We start from the raw sequence: 7,570 nt of genomic DNA, 5'->3' as shown, positions 1-7,570 counted from the left end.
GTCTGACCACGAGGTGTAGAAGGGATCAGTTATCAGACATCAAAGAACTGAAAACCATATCAGTGGGTGCCCACTTCTACTTAATAGCCATTGCTTTGACTGTATTTTTGTCTTCAGGATTGTGCTGGTAAAGCCATGCTTCATCTCTGATGACAAGTTTTCCAAGAAATGCTTCAGAATCTGGATCCTACTTGCCTGCAGCTGACCTGGGCACAATAGTTGGGCAGAAAGTCGGCTCAATGTGTTCAATCTGAATTGTGCCAATGCGCCCATTGAGATGTCTGGTGTCAGCTAATATTTCTGCTGTTCATCCCAGGGCCTCTTCAGTTAAAGCATACACTAGATTGTCTCTTGGAAACATATTTTGCCACGGGGGCTTCATCTTCAACATTGACTTGTCCCTTATCCATGTGTAAATTGCTGATTTATTTGGGGGCAGTGTCCCCATAAACTTTTCAGAAAGCATCAATGATTTTATCATTCTTCCACCCAAGCAAGCATCATCATAAATTTGATGCTTACTCTTGCTTCAATTTGATCACAATTCATGTTGCCCTGATAGGGGATCTTTGCAAACAGATCTTTTTTAGTTTTAGTGTCTCAAACTAGATTCTGTTCAGATAGGTGATTAACAAGTTAGTATGAGTTTATTTTGGTGCCAAAATAAATTTAAATCCATGCAGATTTTTTTCCTAATCCCTATTTTCCACGAACTTTTTGAAGATCCCTTACATGGAGGACAGGGAAAATAGTTGAGAAGTTGTTGCAGTGACAGAAGCCCAGCCTTAATTAGAATAGGTCATTGCAATAAAGATGTAGGGTGAAGTTTGAGAGATGTGATTACATTAAAGTTATTACAACTTCATACATTTAAAATATGTAAGTCAGAAAAAGGAATTAAGGTCTCTAAAGACTAAACAATTTTAGGAAAATGATGACTAAAGATGAGTAGTTTGCTATATAATGACATTTTAATTAAGTTCAATCTCAACTGGACTTACTCATATAGTTTAAGAAATTCAGGGATTTAATTTTTGACACATTACTTTCAGCCACAAAGCAAAATTTCTAGGGCAAATCAATTTTAAAACCAGATGCTATTTGGGATCTTTACTCTAGAAATGAATTTTTATACCTTGGAGAATATCCAAATTCAGATTATTTTATCTTTATTCCTAGATTGTGGTAGAGTTTTGAGAAAATAAAATCCCTATAAGGGCCCAAATTTCATGAAGTCAAGAATGTTTGTCTTGTTTTGAAATCAATTTAAAGCTAGGAGACTAGTTTGGAAATAAAAAGTTAAACATATGTATCCAAAAAGAACACAATGATAAATCTGGGAAGATATATGATACTACGTATCAAAAGTATTTCAATATATATACCATACACAGTCACACAGTTCAAATTCATTTTCAGAGTCAGCATCTACTGTAAGCTTCGCACCTTCTTGTCATTTACTGTTGGCTTACCCGCACCCATGAAACCTCTTGAAACGTAGATAGTGTAGGGAAAATGAACAGGCATTAACTCTGAGAGCATTTAGAATCAAATAGCTCAGCATTCCTTTTCTTTTTCACTAAGCTATGCAGTGTACCACAAAATTAAACAGACATCTCTAGGGATGCAGATCTGCCAAGAGTGTTTCTGGCAAAAATAAAATCTGGTCCTTTTCCAGACTGCTATCCATGGGCAACAGCGGCTGTTCTAGATGGAGATTGATCGCTGGCCGGCCGGCCTGTGGTTACTTAGTGGTGTCAAGATGAGGAATATTAGGCACAGATCATTTTCCTGTCAAAGACTCTTGACAACAAACTTTCTCTACCTAACTTCTCACATTCAGCAATCATTAGAATCATTCACCAAAGAGACTGTCTTAAGTCTAGTCTTACACATGAGGGCCCGGGGAAGGTAGGCTATTTGTCTAAAACCCACACCGGGCACAATGCCGGTCTCAGGATGCCCAGTGCAATTAAATTCCAACCTTTCTCCTGAGCAGCACTGCACTCTCCTAAATGATAGTAAAAGAACAAGTCACATGTCATTCTCTTTTTATCTACGTTGTGCTTTTTGTTTTGTTTTGTTTTAACTTGAAAGTTAGAGACTTTTCCCAGTTGGAATTTTTCTAGGGATGGCAGTATACTTTTATTTTTGTGAACCTATACATAGTAGTTAAAATAAAACTGTACATAGTTTAAAAAAAACTGTATACACATATTAAAAAAGATATGTGTATTTTTAAGTCCTAGGGTCACCAAAGAAAGCAAGGTTCACCCATTCTCATGGATTCCTGACTTTCTGGAGCCATGGGGTCTAGATGAACCCCTGAAACTATGCCCCTGGGATAATCTTTCAATCTTAACCCCAAAATATCCCTGAAGGCTTCTTAAACTCAAACAATATTCAGTAATTATATACTTAATACTCAAAATACTCAATAATCATTTGAGGTGTTAGTTCATACAGACTACAGATGTTTATTACATGCAATTCACTTTTAGCTAGCCTTAGGAGAACCCCAAAACACAAACACAGTCCCTGTATCTTCCAACTGCCAGGAGTTTAAAACTGAGTAGGATCACAGAGATTTGATTCTTTTTTTTCAACAGTTTTATTGGCATGTAATTCACATAGCATATAATTCAATCATTCAATCACACCAAGAATTGTACAATCATCACCACTAACAGTTTTAGAACATTTTCTTTATTCTTGTAATAACAATTAGCTCTCCCCTCAACCTCCCCTGCCATACCTTCAAGGAACCATTAATCCAGTTACCATCTCTATAGATTTGCCTATCCTGGATTTCATATACATTAAACATTAAAAAACTAACAACAACAAAAAAGAACAAAAGTAAAACAGGAAAATCTCAATAGAAAAGAAAGCAGAAAACATTAAAAATTAGAACAAATTTAAATGGATCATACGGAAGATCAAATGATAGGGTGGTGCTAAATTGTAACCTAACTGCATCTGCAGCAATCCACTTTCCAATGCGGTCTGCATGATAACAAGGCCGTTCACACCCTGGTCCATGGTCAGAGGGGAGTCATCAGGGGCTTACAGTAATTCACGTGGCTTTCCCCTTCACGTTATTTTTTTTTTTAACTGCAACAGCTTTAAAATGGTTCTGAAGGGAGATCAAATGATAACATATTGCATTTTGACCTAACTATGTCTGCCCTAATTGATGTTATGATGATCTCTGTCTGATAACAGGGCTTTTCGCATCCTCAACTATGCTCTGAGGGAATTCACTGGAGGCTTAATCCATGTGTGGACCCTGCAAATGGATTTTGGGTTGATGAACTCTTGAGTTATATTTTTAAATTAAATTTTTACCTAGAGTTGGACATTTTTAGGTCCAAATTGCATGTGGGCCTATGGCCCTTCATTAACAGATATCAACAGAAAAGTCAAAAACGTTATGGTGCTAGAAAAAGGGACCAAGGCATCACAAGGAGCCAGGCAAATTGATGGTTGATTGTAAGAGGAAATCGACAGAGAATGAGATTTATTGAGCTTTTTTAGTCAAAACTTTCATCAGATCTAAAATATTGTCCTTTTGATTAAACATTAAAGTTTTATGTTCTATTGAGAAAATAAAGTCCATGTGGGAACTTCTGTTTCTTTGGAACAAATTGCCTAGGGTCATCTCATAAGGAGGACGGAATTAAGACATTAAAGCTACTATATTATCAATATTGGCATATTCTTAATAAAGCTAATTAACCTATCTGAATTTTGTAGTTTTTCCTTTGTTAAAATTGGGACAGGTCAGCTTGAAAATCTTACAATGTTAAAGGTTAAACTAACATGCAGTGAATGAAAGTACTCTGCAAGTTCATCTACAAATTAAAAACCAAAACCAACTACCATTGAGTCCCGAAGGCCTTATTAATATTCATTAACTTTTATACTTTGTGTGTAAGGCTTAAAACTAGATATTTTTAAATATACGTCTTTCTTCAGTTCCTCCAACCTCTTCCTGGCATATCACTACTTAATAAACACATCATGAATAATTTACAAGTATTACATCACAGTTACTGAATGTTACAGTTCTACCTAATTCTAGCTGATATGACTTTTAGCTTGTGATGTCTCCATAGAAATTCCTGTTTCTTACCTACTGGTTGACATAAATGGTGACTCGGGGAGGAAAAGGGCCCTGAAGGAGTCTCCCAGCCTCCACAGGGTGTAAGAGTGAGCTCACACGGGGGCGGGCGACTCAGCTGTAGCCAGAGTATTCATGCTGCCTTAAAACATTCAGTCGAGGGAAGGGGGAAAAAAGTATCCTAACCTCTAATTATAACAAATAAAAAGTCCATTCCTAATACACACACGCACTCTTAAATGTGAAAGATAAAACAATAAAGCACATATATATATACTGTAACCTTGGAATATTTAAAGAGAAGACCAAAACTCTGACCATCAAAAAATAATGAATTTGATTAAGAATTTCATACAGACACGGAAGAAGATATACAATATTACATTTGACAAAAAACATACATAAAGATTATACAGAGAATTCCTTTAAATCAGTAGTATTGACCAAAACTTCTTAAACTGTGAGTTGAGACCCGTGTGGGACCATGTAACTGAGTGTGGGGGTGTGTTCTAGCTCACACAAACAACATTCTCTACTTTTTCTGTACCAAGCTAGATATTCAGTTCGATGGCCACACAGAACTCACAAACAACATTCATGATTAAAGGATTTATTAAGGAAGTTACCAGGTTACAATTTAGTTAGAAATGCTCAGGATATAGTAATTCAGTCAAGACATGTGACAAAGTTCTTTCAGGGCTGCTAATATATGTCCAAAGCACATGTTATTCCACTAAAAGCCTCAGTCCAAAAGCACTCAGCTCCGGCTCCATGGGTTGGTGAACACAGCTCACTGAATGATGTGCCCAGAGGCGCCCCACTGCACGAGCAAGCCGCCTGCCCCACAGCACTCAGCTTTACTTGCTTGCTCTGTGGGCTGGGAAGTCCACCACTCTGGCTCCTGGTTCTGCTGCTCCTGCTCCTCGATCACTCTTGTGATGTCACAGCTGTCTTTTGGCTCAATGAGGTTCACTGTGCTGGGATCTCTGGGAATAGAGGATGCATTCCACTCTTGGCTCTAGCTGGCAGTGAATTCCCCCCTGCTGCTTCTCAGAGGGCTCTGTTTGGACCCAGCAGGATAGCAATTGCTATGAATCTTGTTAACAATTGCTCACAAGTGAATCCTCTCAGCATCTTCCCTGCAGGAAAAAGTCCTTTGGTGGGAGTTACAGAGACGTTGGCTATAAGAGCCTACATTAAATAATTCATTGTGTCCGCAGGTCACCCCCTGGTACTTCTAGCCATTGTCTCTTGTGTACATGAAGAATTAATGTCCCCGTTTAATCTTTTAACTGTAAAACTCCCATAAAAGCTTGCAGGGCAGCTACCTTATGCGTTTATCTCCCTCATTTTTGATATCCAATTTCTAAATTGACAATCCCTAATCAACCTAGTGCTCTGAGGAGACAAGTGTGTTTCTGGATCTGAAGAATCTTCATATCTGGTTGGAACTCTGACTATCTGCAGCCATAGCATACTGCAGTCTAGCATAGAGCAGGCCATCCATCAAACTACAGCAATGTATACCAGTTCACAGGGGCTAGTGCTTTTCATTTCATTGGGTTCTGGCCATCTCAGCCTTAGCAATCCATACTAGGTCAATTGAGCTCCAGCTGCAGGCTTGAGAGTCCACACATCTCTCCCTGCTCTCTGGACCAGCTGGACCCTTCTCACTCTCGTCAGCCCTAACCTCCTGGGCCCAGACACACAGACCAGCCAGCCCTCCCTCTTCTCTTTCATCTTTAGCCTCTGTGACCAGGTTAATGGGTGCCAACACGTTCAAACTCAGCCCATCTCTTCACTGCTGTATTTCCTCCCATTTCTACTCAGTAAGTGAACTCAGGTGGCTATCACAAGCATATCAGGCTCAATGACTCTCTTTAACTTTCCACCCTAAACGGGAGGTTTCTCTAGTGGGCATAGATTTTCATACATTGATACATCCAAAGGCAAACTACTTGCTCAAAAATTTAAAAGCCAAATAGTAGCTCTCTGTAAACCTTCCCTTCAAATGAAAATCTCCTGTTCTCTCAGCAGTTCTGGGTTGGGCTCGGGCTTTCTTTCTAAGCCCCTATCTACAATGACTTCAAACAAAAAGACATTTCTTCCAGGCAATTCCTAATTACTCCCTTAGAATATCCTAGCAAAAACAAGCTGAAGAGGGGCTTATAAACTCTATAATCATGGTTGACTTCCCAAATTACAAGACTAGGCAGGAGAAATATCCAATATTCATAATGCAGTCAAATCAACTTATAAGTTTTAACCCTTTTAATAGTACCCAAGTTAATGTTTCTCCATCCCTGGACTCTTATGTATCCATGATCTGGGGCCTCTGGAAGTGGATCCAGTAGGCAGTGGCCCCCATGAATCCTGAATTGTGTCATCAGTTGAGCTTTGTGGGCTGTGAAAAATTTGTAAGAGGTTTCTGACCTCACAATGACCAAAAAAACTCAGAATCAAACATGTAATGAATCTGAAGTTTTTCTGGAAGCACTTGCCCATCTTGCAAATTTCTCAGGAGTCATAGAGTCATGAATGGGACAAGTTTAAGAAGTCCTGATATAGGGTAGCCAGTAGAAATATGGATAAAAAATATCCAAATAGCAAATAATAAACTAAAGAAAACATGAAAAAACGCCCCAGTTCATAAGCTGCCAAGGAAATGCAAATTAAAGCCACAACATGGTAACGCTCTACATTCAACAGAATGTCAAAAAGGAGATGTAGCTCTTTGAGTTACTGAAAAATGAGGGCCATTCTCAACAACCAGACTGTCAACATTCCAAAAACTGTCAACATCACTCTGAATGGGATGCAGTTATTATGAAGAGCACAGAAAAATCTTGCAGGGGCACTTTAATCACATCAGTGTTACCCTCAGTCTCCTTGGCAAGAAAAAGTAGAAGCTTCATGTTCACAAATGAAGGTGAAATAGAAAGGAGTTGGCTACAGTTTACATTTTCTGTGGTCATGCACAGAACACGATCAAGGATAACACCCCAGGCTTCAGTTACAAGATGAGGTCTGTGTATGCTTATTGCCCATCAATATCATTAATCAGAACAGCAGGTAGGTCTCTTTTGAATTCAAACTTCTTGGGTGGAAAATAAATCTGTAGGGTTCAGATGAGGCCAAGAGTCACTTGTTCAGCATCTCAAGCCTAGAAAGATGAGTTCATCCAAATATATGTAACTTACACCAAATTCAGCTTTCAAGTCACAACAGTTAAAAACAAGGATACGAACAAAAGTCTGGATGATATCTATGTCTCAAAAAAAGGAACTATTCAACAGACTGATAAGGAAGCTCTAAGAGCCGCCCACTTTGGAAACGAGGCCAGATGACTAAAAACTATGGGTGGTATTTTGTTCAGCTTCTTATTGTGAATTGAGTGAAGGTTTACAGCGCAGATCATCAGTTTTATATGCAATCATTCATACACAT

This window comes from Echinops telfairi, unplaced genomic scaffold (assembly GCF_000313985.2).
Source record: "Echinops telfairi isolate 266 unplaced genomic scaffold, ASM31398v2 ScPeMD7_443;HRSCAF=831, whole genome shotgun sequence".
Classification (NCBI taxonomy): Eukaryota; Metazoa; Chordata; class Mammalia; order Afrosoricida; family Tenrecidae; genus Echinops; species Echinops telfairi.
The sequence above is the reverse complement of the archived record's forward strand: the minus strand, read 5'-3'. Positions refer to the sequence as shown.